Below are 12893 nucleotides of genomic sequence, written 5' to 3'. Positions count from 1 at the left end.
GGAAAAAGCGACATTGAAACATTCTGGAAAATGAAAGATATTGTTTTTCAGATAAACAGTTAAATGATTTTCTTATATATTTTCTGTATCAATTCCACACAGTTTTCTAGATCTTTGCTTGCTGTCCTGCTGTTCATTTCCAGCGGCCATAAATCTGACCCTGGTCACACAGGTGCACGGCTCGTTATAATCACACGGCTCTGATTACTCTCTGTGATACTAACGAGCCGTGCACCTGTGTGACCATGGTCAGATTTCTATTCACTGGAAGTATACAATGAAGCTTCCTATAGAATAATGGCAAGCAGAGATCTAGAAAACCATGAGATATTGATACAGAAAGTATATTGGAATATTGTATAACTTTTCATTATTCAAACAATAACATTTAATTTGCTGAAATTGGAACACCCCTTTAAGGATGATACAGACCAAGTCTCAAGTCTGCAGATAAAGGCGGAGCCATTGTTGTCCTCATTGTTGTGTATAAATCACTTAATGAAAAACAATTAAAGGATGATAAAACATATTGGGGGTCATTTACTAAGGGCCCGATTCGCGTTTTCCCGACGTGTTACCCGAATATTTCCGATTTGCGCCGATTTTCCCTGTATTGCCCCAGGATTTTGGTGCACGCGATCGGATTGTGGCGCATCGGCGCTGGCATGCACGCGATGGAAATCGGGGGGCGTGGCCGAACGAAAACCCGACGGATTCCGAAAAACCGCCGTATTTAAGACAAAAAATGTATCGCGAAAATTACACTTACCTTCACCAGGTATAGGCCGGTGAATTTCAGGGCATTCCAGCGCGCCTCCGGGGAACTTCAGCGCAGCAGCGCCACCTGGTGGACGGCGGAGGAACTACCTTAGTGAATCCCGGCCGGACCCGAATCCAGCGCAGAGAACGCGCCGCTGGATCGCGAATGGACCGGGGAAGTAAATCTGCCCCATTGCCTGCTACATGACAACCCGACAACAATATTCCAATGTCCAATTTTCCAAAGTCTATTGGATGAAGGGGAATATTTGGGGGTGATTCCCAATGGTTTGGGTTTATTTTATTTGTGGTGAGAAATATAACATATGGAGAGATGATGTGATTGAGGAGACATTGGGGGTCATTTACTAAGGGCCCAAATCGCGTTTTTCTGGCGGGTTACGCGAATTTTTCCGTTTTGCATTGATTTTCCCTGAATTACCCCGGGTTTTGGCGCACGCGATCAGATTGTGCTGCAACCCGACGGATTCGGAAAAACCGCCGCTTGACACGCGCTTACCTGCACCCGGCCCGGGTTGTTGAACTTCAGTGCACTCCGAGGAACTTCAGCGCAGCAGCGACATCTAGTGGACATCAGGGGAACTACCTTAGTGAATTGCCGGAAGACCCGAATCCTCCACACAGAATGCGCTGCTGGATCGCGAATGTAAGTAAATCTGCCTCATTGTAACGAAGAGGATGATTTTAATAAAGAAAAAAGTAGGTTGTATAATGGAGGTTATAGATGATGGGACATCAGTAAGGCTGAGGATAAGATTCTCAGTAATGTGAAACAGAATGGCGCTTATTTACTAAGGGTCGCGGATTGCATTCTCATTGGACTTTCCGAAGTTTTCAGGTTTGGCACGGCTGTGACAGGTATTTAACATTTGTCTGCGCTGGGATTGTGTCGCACACGATCAGATTGTGGTGCGGCTGCGCTGCTTCCATGCGACAGAAATCGGGGGGGGGGCCCTGCTGGTCGATCCGACTGATTTGTACTGAGCGCAGGATTACACTTTCAAATTGTGTCTCAAGACAATGCACTTACATGAACCAGGAAGAAGAAGGTGAACTCCGCAGGACCTGAGTGGGGAGGAACACAAGCAGGATATCTGCAAAGTGTAGCTACAGCATTCTCAAGGTATGTTTGGTTCACAATACATAAACTACTGAGGGGTGGCTTTACACTAAGGAGGCAGACATTGACTATATACTAAGGGGGAAGGCACTGGCTATATACTAGGGGGTAGGCACTGGCTATATACAGAGGGGCAGGTACTAGCTATATACTGAGGGGCAGGCACTGGCTATATACTGAGGGGCAGGCACTGGCTATATACTGAGGGGCAGGCACTGGCTATATACTGAAGGGCAGGCATTGGCTATATACTAGGGGGCAGGCACTGGCTATATACTAAGGGGGATGCCACTGGCTATATACTTAGGGAGCAGGTGCTGGCTATACACTGGGGACAGGCACTGGCTATATACTAGGGGGTAGGCACTGGCTATATACAGAGGGGCAGGTACTAGCTATATACTGAGGTGCAGGCACTGGCTATATACTGAGGTGCAGGCACTGGCTATATACTGAGGGGCAGGCACTGGCTATATACTGAAGGGCAGGCATTGGCTATATACTAGGGGGCAGGCACTGGCTATATACTAAGGGGGATGCCACTGGCTATATACTTAGGGAGCAGGTGCTGGCTATACACTGGGGGCAGGCACTGGCTATATACTGTGGGGCAGGCACTGGCTATATACAAGGGGAGTAGGCACTAGCTATAAACAAGGGGGTTGTGACCAATTCATTTTCTACCCCGGGCTTATACTAAAGTCAATGGGGCAGATATACTTACCCGGTCCATTCGCGATCCAGCGGCGGGTTCTCTGCGCTGGATTCGGGTCCGGCCGGGATTTAATAAGGTAGTTCTTCCGCCGTCCACCAGGTGGCGCTGCTGCGCTGAAAAGCATCTGAACGCGCCGGAATTCACCGAGGCCGGCTGAGTGAAGGTAAGCGCGTCCCGAGCGACACATTTTCCGTTTTTAAATGCGGCGGTTTTTCCGAATCCATCGGGTTTTCGTTCGGCCATGCCCCCGATTTCCGTCGCGCCCATGCCGGCGCCGATGCGCCACAATCCGATCGCGTGCGCCAAAATCCTGGGGCAATTCAGGTACAATCGGCGCAAATCGGAAATATTCGGGTAACACGTTGGGAAAACGCGAATCGGGCCCTTAGTAAATGACCCCCAATAGGTTTTGCCAGTTTTTTGTGTTAAAATTAGGTGCCTCGGCTTATACTCGGGTATATACTCAGCGTTATTCCCACATTCCCAGAGATAATGGACATTTGGGTAATGTTTTTGTACACTTTTATGGATGAAATTATGTATTTCTAAAACAATGACATTTTTTACTCTTTTTGTATCTATTTTGTACTATTTGTTATGTACAGTGTATTCATGATATGAACTATTTTCACCCACTAGACAAATGGATTTTGTGAATTTGGGTTTTACTCTACACAGATTGTGATTTAATTTCCATGCAGACATACGTATGTATATATTTTATTCATTTTTATATATTTATCATCCTCTATCGGTCTTTTTTATATAGTGTGATTGTATCAGCTGTTCGCCCCTGAAATGCGTTGTCCGTTTTATCAATTACATATGAAACAAAACGGCGCCTGTTTCCAGTCCTGCTGTTTTCTCCTTCTATAAACAATATAATGGACATACAGAAGGTTCCACTTATAATCAGGATTAGACACCATTTGTCTGACGCTTCTAATGAATCTGTAAACATCTCTTCTGCTTCAAGACATTTTTGGGAAGGACCCAACAAATCAACAAAAAGCGTTTCTTGGACGGGAAGATTGTACCTCCTATTACGGGAGGTGACATGAGGAATCGGTGACCTTTTGGGTGTTTATGCTGGAGAGTAGACAATCATCTGGTAGCAATAAAAGACTGGACCTGATCCTCACCTATTAGGGATGTTACCTATAGATGCTATAGGGTCACAGGATGGGCTCGTTGCGATGCTGCTTGTGTTTCTATGTGTGATACTTATCTTTTATGTATTCATTTAGTCAGTCAGTTTAGACGTGTTACCAAAATTTGTGGATGGATTTTATATTTACCTGTCGGCCTGTCTAGACGTCAGTCATGTGACCGGGGCGAGGATGGACCCTCCTCCCTGCATGAAGCATTAGGTGGGAGATTTAAAAAGATAAATACACTTCTATGTGTTAGAAATCATGAATGAGACCCAAAGCATCAAAACGCGTTGATCATTCTTATGCTGTGTTGTTTGCAAGTGTAATAATACAGGATGTAACTCAGGATCAGTACAGGATAAGTAATGGCATGTATGTACACAGTGACTGCACCAGCAGCAGAATAGTGAGTGCAGCTCTGGAGTATAATACAGGATGTAACTCAGGATCAGTACAGGATAAGTAATGTCATGTATGTACACAGTGACTGCACCAGCAGCAGAATAGTGAGTGCAGCTCTGGAGTATAATACAGGATGTAACTCAGGATCAGTACAGGATAAGTAATGTCATGTATGTACACAGTGACTGCACCAGCAGCAGAATAGTGAGTGCAGCTCTGGAGTATAATACAGGATGTAACTCAGGATCAGTACAGGATAAGTAATGTTATGTATGTACACAGTGACTGCACCAGCAGCAGAATAGTGAGTGCAGCTCTGCAGTATAATACAGGATGTAACTCCGGATCAGTACAGGATAAGTAATGTCATGTATGTACACAGTGACTGCACCAGCAGCGGAATAGTGAGTGCAGCTCTGGAGTATAATACAGGATGTAACTCAGGATCAGTACAGGATAAGTAATGTCATGTATGTACACAGTGACTGCACCAGCAGCAGAATAGTGAGTGCAGCTCTGGAGTATAATACAGGATGTAACTCAGGATCAGTACAGGATAAGTAATGTCATGTATGTACACAGTGACTGCAGCAGCTGCAGAATAGTGAGTGCAGCTCTGGGGTATAATACAGGATGTAACTCAGGATAAGTACAGGATAAGTAATGTCATGTATGTACACAGTGACTGCACCAGCAGCAGAATAGTGAGTGCAGCTCTGGGGTATAATACAGGATGTAACTCAGGATCAGTACAGGATAAGTAATGTCATGTATGTACACAGTGACTGCACCAGCAGCAGAATAGTGAGTGCAGCTCTGGGGTATAATACAGGATGTAACTCAGGATCAGTACAGGGTAAGTAATGTCATGGATGTACACAGTGACTGCACCAGCAGAATAGTGAGTGCAGCTCTGCAGTATAATACCCATCACTTTACTTACATTGTATACTTTTACCAACTATCTAAATGATGATGAGATCTGCTGGTTTCTTTAATACTTCGGCATGTACATAGAGTGACGAGGCCTCATTTAGGTTTATCCATTAATCCACTATGGAGTGTTCTGGGACATTTTAGTTCCTACTTGGATACAATTCCATATATCTGTATCCCAAATAATCGGATATTTACAGCTGTACCCTAGGAAAGTATCCAAACAGCATAGACGCACCTCTTCTCATCTGCATAAACCTAAATATGGGAAAGTGGTGTAAGATCTGGGCTCTTGGCTTATATTCCCAGATTCCAGAGACCTTGCGCCAATAGCAATGGAAATTATTTACAGGAGACCAGAACAGTGGAGAAGGATTGTATTGTATCTATGGGTCACTGTGTTATCCCTGCCTCCAGGGGGCGCTCAGACAGACCCCATCCCTGTACATCGTGATGGTCTGATGTATCTCACATGTATACAGGATGTATAGGATAGTGAGTACAGAGAGAAGATGAATACCTGGAGATGGAGAGGGCTTCCTCCTGTATCCGCTGCTGTAATACACTGGGGGCCGGTCCCTTCCAGGAAGTCCAGCCGGGAAATTCCAAGGAGTTGGAGAGAGCAAGTTATTACAATAACACGAGAGGTAGAACAAGGAGCCGTCATACAATAACCAGAGCAGGAAGAGAACATTACAGCAAAAACGCCTCAAGTACACAGTGCCCCAGGACCCCCCATCACATCAAGTGATAAATACCCCGGGACCCCATCACCTGATGATATAAAAGCCCCAGGACCCCGCATCACCTCAAGTGATAAATACCCCGGGACCCCATCACCTGATGATATAAAAGCCCCAGGACCCCCATCACCTGATGATATAAAAGTCCCAGGACCCTGTCACCCAAGATTATAATAACCACAGGACCCGAAACAGCTCATGTTTTAAGATCCCCAGGACCCCCGTTATCTTATGTAACCCCCACAACCCTGTCAATGATGGATATGAATAGTGACACACAGGACATGGCAGTATGTGCTCTGTGTATGTCACAGAGCGGACAGAGCCCCCACGCTGACCCCTGACCACAGAGCGGACAGAGCCCCCACGCTGACCCCTGACCTCTGCTGGATAAGATTACAACAGGTAGATGAGTATCAGAGCAATGGGCGGAGGAGTCTGATGGATCACGTGTTTTCTCATGTGGATGACTGGTTACCTGTGCAGGAAGAGATGGCACCGGGGTGCACCACGGTAAGGAGGTGCTGCAGGAGCAGTGTAATGCCCTGGGCCATTGTCTTCTGAAAAACATTGAGTCCTTGCATCATGTTAATGTTACTTTGGCACAAACTACCTACCCAAATACTGTATGGATTACATGCCCCCTACATGGCAGCGGTGCCCCCTAAATAGCCATCAGTTTCTTCAGAATAGTTTGATGACTCAATATTCTGTAGCCCTCAATCAGATGTAACGTCTGTGGGATCTGCTGGAGAATCCCCCACATCATATAACCCCCCCCTACTGCAGGGTGTGGGCACGGACAGGGCCCTGGCCTCTCTCCCCCCGGGTGCATTACAGCTTGGTCTGTACAGACACTACACAATCTTTGTGGCCTTTTTTGACTTTCAATGAGAGATATTTTTGGCAAAATTTCAAAAACATTCCGGATAAAACTTCCTCCTCATATGCAAATATTTCTTATTTTAGAGAAGTTACGAACTAGAATTTATAACCAATGTCTGGGGGGAAATAAAGAGATTAATAATTAAAAAATTAGAGATTACACTTGTAATTTTCCATGTGATCAGATATTCCGAGATTGATAAAGTTTTTACATTCCCCTCGATGCAAAAAGGAAGTTATTTAAAAAGTTGCAAAGTGTCACTGCTGGCCGACTGTGATATGACTTTGTGATAGTTTTCAGAAATGACAGGGTCATGTGGGGTCATCAGTAGTAGGGACTGTAGATTTTTTTATTGGGAATGTTAGAGGAGATAAAAAAAGAAACAGAAGTACAGGCGGTCCCCTACTTAAGGACACCCGACTTACAGACAACCCATAGTTACAGACAGACCCCTCTGACCTCTGGTGAAGCTCTCTGGATGCTTTACTATAGTCCCAGACTGCAATAATCATCTGTAAAGTGTCTGTAATGAAGCTTTATTGATAATCCTTGGTCCAATTACAGCAAAAAATGTTTAAACTCCAATTGTCACTGGGGGAAAAAAAATTTTTGTCTGGAACTACAATTATAAAATATACAGTTTCGACCCTATCCTGTACGTAACCCCCGGGACTGCCTGTATAAACAAAAGTGGAAGGTGGAAATATCCCCAAACCAACTACTGCTTCACCTAAGAAAGACAAAAAGTAGAAGAATCCACCACCTTCACAATCAGATAAAACAGTTCTGGACAGATGGTCCTGGAAATATAGACTCATGAACTACTAATCTGACCCCCCAAAATACCTTACATAGAAAGAAGTCTGGATTTCACGTTCTAGCTATCATCTGCACATATTTATGTGAAATATTTGATCTCGAACAGCATTGGTGGAATATTTCATAATTAATAATTCCTTTATTTATATAGCGCACACAGATTACGCAGCGCTGCACAGAGATTGCCAAATCAGTCCCTGTCCCCCAATGGGGCTCACAATCCAATCAACCTACCAGTATGTTTTGGAGTGTGGGAGGAAACCGGAGGACCCGGAGGAAACCCACACAAACACGGGGAGAACATACAAACTCTTTGCAGATGTTGACCCTGGGGCTTGAACACAGGACCCCAGCGCTGCAAGGCTGTAATGCTAACCACTGAGCCACCGTGATCTGGTTCCTGAATCCTAGAGATGACAGGACTAAAGGGGTTTTCCATGGTTAGAATACTGACGATCTATCCAGAACAAAGGTCACCGACATCAGATCAGTGGGTCCAACACTCAACTGATCCGCTGTGTGCAGGTGCTGCCCATGGTCATACCCAAGCCCCCGACTGCAGATCACAATCACAACGAGGAAACATCAAAGATAAAACTCACACAAACACCAGGGAATAAGCAACCGGATGCAGAATTTGTCCTCAGACAGATTTGAACCTAGGACCCTAGTGCTAAAAGTATCAAAAATTGAATTCTAAATTATCCAATTTATCTGTTCAGTGAAATATGTACATTAGTAAGAAAACTAATAACATGGAGGAAAACATAAGGGCCCAGATTTTTATGTGCAGTCACTAATGTGCAGGGTGCGGCAGATGATTGAGGACTGGCGCACGGTCTTCATGAATCTGGCGCCCCCTGCACTGCTTGGGAAGTGGGCACCAACTTTTTTTTGGTGCACCTTTAATATACAGAGTGTGACACAATTCTGTCACATCGCTGTAATAAATGTCTCATATTCCGAATCGGCACTGAAACGCCCCTTTAGATGCACATTTTTCTGTGTTGTGGGGCACATTTACTTACCTGGTCCAGTCGTGATCTCGAGGCGCATTTTCAGACGAGGATTCGGGTCTGCTGGGATTCACTAAGGTCGTGCATCCGATATCCAGCAGGTGTCACTGCTGCGCTGAAGTCCGCCGGAGTTCACCTTCTTCTTCCTGGTGCATGTAAGTGCTGATCTTGCGACACAAATTCTTTTTTAAATTCAGCGGTTTTTCCAAATATGTCGGGTTTTCCAACGGCAAAGCCCCCTATTTCTGTCGCGTGAAAGCCAGCGCCGATGCAACACAATCCGATCACGTGCGCCAAAATCCCGGGGCAATTCAGCGCAAATCGGAAATATTCGGGAAACCCAATGGAAGTGTGGCGTTCGGACCCTTAGTAAATGAGCCCCAGTGTAGCCATAATACAAAACTGGTGCAGACACTTTAAAAATATGCAACACCCCTGCCAATGCATGAGCAAGGTGGTAGTTGCGAAAAGCGCCCTATCTATCCGGTGAGCCTGTGCAACTCATCCAGATACTACATCTAGGAGAACTTACTGATTGCAGCTGTAGCCACTGCCTGGCAAGGAAAGAGTTAACACTGTGAGATGTTACTGTCAAATGATGTTCTTGTAACACAAGCTGGAAGGTGATTGGAGAAGTGCTACCACCTGACCAAGGGAGTATATAAACTAAGCATATATAAAACTAAACTATATAAAATAAGCAAACCAGGAGACTTAAGCCCAGAACTGAGATCCATCACCCGGACTCCGCTCCATCTCTACCAGCCCAGCCTGAATGGGAAGCCCGTAGGCATATAGCCGTTGGGCTAGTGACTGCAGGCAGGCTAGGGTCACCAGGAGTTCAGAGTTTTGTCCCCTGAAGTAAAGGGTTAAGGGGTTGGGGCCGTGGGCTACGTGACTGGGGGTAGGGTTAATGGTAGCCACACCAGGTGGGCTGGGGCTTAGGTTTTAAAAGGTGGCCGGTGTTTTTCGCTCACCCTCTTTTCCTGGAAGGACTTTCCCTGAAGAGATCATGGCCTCTGATGATGCGGTCCGGCAGCGCCTGCGTGAGGAAGGTTCAGCCTGGCTGGCCTCTTTGATAGCAGAGGCTCAGGCTGGGACATCGGCGACGCCTCCCGCTCCGGATGTGCAACGTTCTGGTAGGGTTTCGCGGCCGCCGCAGCACCTGTCTCCGTCGGCGCAGGCGGCCGCGCATGATACCTCAGCAGGGGCTTCACCTCCTATTAGTAGCTCCCGTTCGCCCGCTCCTGCTGCCGGGAAAGTCCGGAGACACAATCCTCCTTCAGCTCCGCGACCGGAAGTCGCGGGGAGAAGAGAGGAGTCTCCGGAGTTTATCCCCCCTATGCCGGTGTCGGCTGCGAGTGTCGCAGGCCGGCCACCATTAGTTAGTGCGGCCGCCGGGAGGCAAGGGGTTAAAACCCCTGCTTCCCGTGTGGTTGGTTTTGGTCGCGTAGCAACCAGCACCGCGACAAGTGTTAGGATGTCCCGCGCTCCCGCTCCCCTGCAGTCTTCGGCCCTAGTCACTCCGCCAGGCATGGGGCCAGCTGGTTTATATCTGCCCACCCAGACCCCAGCCTTGGCCATTAATCCCCTGTCAGGCGTTCCGGGTGCTGGATATGCTAATCCCTTTCCTTCCTCCTCTGTAGGGGTTGCTGATCCTGAAGATGCCGCGTCTGATGAGGATTTTCTGCAAAGTGATTTGACCCCGCTTGACCCCCATACCTTGGTGGTCCCTCCCCCTCTGGTGGCTCCTATGCTGGCTGGGAATCTGGGACCAGGTTACGTGCTGGCCCAGGGCCCGTCGCGGGCTCTGTCTGTTGCATCCAGAGCTGGCTCCAGTCGCAGCCGGCGCTCTGTTTCCTCCGGGCGCCGGGCGGCTTCTCGCTTGCGGTCTGTGAAAAGTAGACAACGCCGTTCGCGGGCCAGCAGATCCTCGTCCAGGTCTGAGTCCCCCCGCTCGTCTCGCAGTGCCTCTTCTGATTCCTCCAGATCTCCATCGCCAAAACGTCGGCATGGAGGCGACAGGTCTCGTCACGGATCAACCAGCTCCCGTCGGTCAAGGAGGGATAAGGTCCAGCCAGCTCCGGCGGCGGCAGCAGCAGCTCCAGGGTCGGTGACGGGGATGCCTCAGCCTTCCACTGCGGTTGGTGAGTCCGCCTGTCTTGCAGGCCTGGGGTGGGTCGGGTTCTGACTCTGCTATTCTGTCGTCCATTAGATCAATTTTAGGGTCAAATGTGGGCACGGCTCCTGTCGCCCCGCAGTTGAACGTCCAGGGAAGACCTACGGCTGAAGCTTCCACATCTACGTTCACCCCTGTGAACGGGGGCTCCGCTTGGTGGCAATATGATGAGGAGTTTCGGAGGCGGCTGGTGCAAAGGCCGGAAGTCAGGTGGGACTCCAAAGCCCGGGGGCGGGATCCCTTGGGCCGGGGGCGGCTCGAAGGTCGGGAACCTGCTGGATGTTTAATGATGGCCACTGCCGTTTTTATGGATCGTGTAAGTTTAGGCATGAGTGCTCCAACTGTGGTGGAGCCCACGCCTCCATCCGCTGTTCCCGACCGGCGCTGGTTCGCCCGCGAGCTCAGGGTGCCCGTAGAACAGAGGACACTGGTTCGCATCAAAAAGATGTTGCCTTGGTTAGAAATGTATCCCAAGAGAGCGGAAGCCGCGCTACTTAGGACGGGTTTTATTTTTGGTTTCTTTATTCCATTCTCCCCTAGCAACTTCCCAGTTTTTGCAAAAAATCTGAAGTCTGCTTTTGAGTTGCCTGATGTTGTACATAGTAAAATTGCTAAGGAAGTTGAGTTGGGGAGAATGGCTGGCCCTTTTCATTCGTTGCCCTTCCATAATTTGCGGGTCTCCCCCCTCGGGGTGGTACCCAAAAAGGAGCCGGGAAAATTCAGACTTATTCATCATTTATCGCACCCTCACGGGTCTTCGGTAAATCATGGTATTGGGAAGGATCTGGCGTCAGTGTCGTATGTATCGTTTGATAGGGCTATTGACTTGGTCCGCGCTGCAGGGCCAGGGGCATTATTAGCAAAGTCCGACATAGAATCTGCTTTCAGACTGCTGCCGGTTCATTCGGATTGTTTCCATTTATTGGGTTGCCAGCTGGACGGCAATTTTTATTACGATATGTGCCTTCCGATGGGTTGTTCCATCTCTTGTTATTATTTCGAGGTTTTTAGCACCTTCCTGGAATGGGTGGTTAGGCACGAAACGTCCTCCACGCTGGTAACCCATTATTTGGATGATTTTCTTTTCGTAGGGCCCGAGGGCTCTGGACGCTGCGCTTACTTGCTTGCTTCATTTCGCTATCTTGCGCAGCATTTTGGGATACCCCTTTCGGAGGAAAAGACCGAGGATCCTTGCACAGTGCTGTCATTTTTGGGTATTGAGATCGACTCCGTCGCCATGGAGTTTCGATTGCCGGCCGATAAGATAGCCAAGTTGCGCGCAGCGTTGCAGGTATGCCTAGCAAGCCAAAAAGTGTCGCTGCAGCAGGTCCAGTCGCTGCTGGGTCTTTTGGTGTTTGCTTCCCGGGTGATGCCCATGGGTCGGGTTTTCTCGCGGCGCCTCTCGCTTGCTACTGCGGGTGCTCGGGCCCCTCATCACCGTATTCGTATGACAAAGAGGTTGAAGGCAGATTTGCGTGTATGGGAGGTCTTTCTAACGGACTACAATGGGCGGACCTGCTGGCGCGAGGCGGAGGTGGTTAGCCCAGATCTGCAGTTATATTCTGACGCATCAGGGGGGGTAGGCTTTGGAGTGTTGCTGGGTTCTGCATGGTGTGCAGAACCGTGGCCTGTGCATTGGAAGGAACGTGGGTGGTGTGGTAATTTAACTTTATTAGAATTTTTCCTGTTAGTGGTGGCGGTGGAATTGTGGGGCGGCCTGCTGGCAAATAAGTCGGTGGTCTTTTGGACCGACAACATGAGCGTTGTTCATATGGTGAACAGCCTGTCATCCGCTTCCCTCCCTGTGTTGTGCTTATTGCGTCGTTTTGTATTGCGGTGTTTACAGTACAATATCTCCTTCAAGGCGCGACACGTTCCCGGGGTTGATAATAGGGTAGCTGACGCTCTCTCACGATTTCGTTGGCAGGTGTCCCGGTCGCTTTGCCCTTCGGCGGATGCCGAGGGGACCCCGTGCCCAGATTCCCTATGGTCAACCCTGGAAGTCAGCTTCTGCCGTTGATCTAGTCTTCTCTGGCCCCATCTACGTGGTCCGCACATGGTAAAGCATGGCGAGAGTGGTGCGAGGTAGCGGGGGTGGGGTTTGCAGTTGATGCGGGCTCCCGTTTAGAGATCACTTTGCGTT

The 12893-nt window shown here is 48.3% G+C and overlaps 1 protein-coding gene across 1 annotated transcript in view; it reads right to left on the bottom strand.

The window, feature by feature from the left end:
• The window catches only part of LOC140069408 (cathepsin K-like), a 69770-nt gene extending 64079 nt beyond the window's left edge, over nucleotides 1-5691 (bottom strand). Inside the window, exon 1 of the mRNA XM_072115085.1 lies at nucleotides 5628-5691. The gene's annotated coding sequence lies outside the window, so the exon portion shown is untranslated. The remainder of the gene's footprint in view (nucleotides 1-5627) is intronic.
• Nucleotides 5692-12893: the final 7202 nt, after the last annotated feature.

The sequence above is a fragment of the Engystomops pustulosus genome, chromosome 7 (genome assembly GCF_040894005.1).
Source record: "Engystomops pustulosus chromosome 7, aEngPut4.maternal, whole genome shotgun sequence".
In the NCBI taxonomy this organism is placed as follows: Eukaryota; Metazoa; Chordata; class Amphibia; order Anura; family Leptodactylidae; genus Engystomops; species Engystomops pustulosus.
The sequence above is the reverse complement of the archived record's forward strand: the minus strand, read 5'-3'. Positions and strand labels throughout refer to the sequence as shown.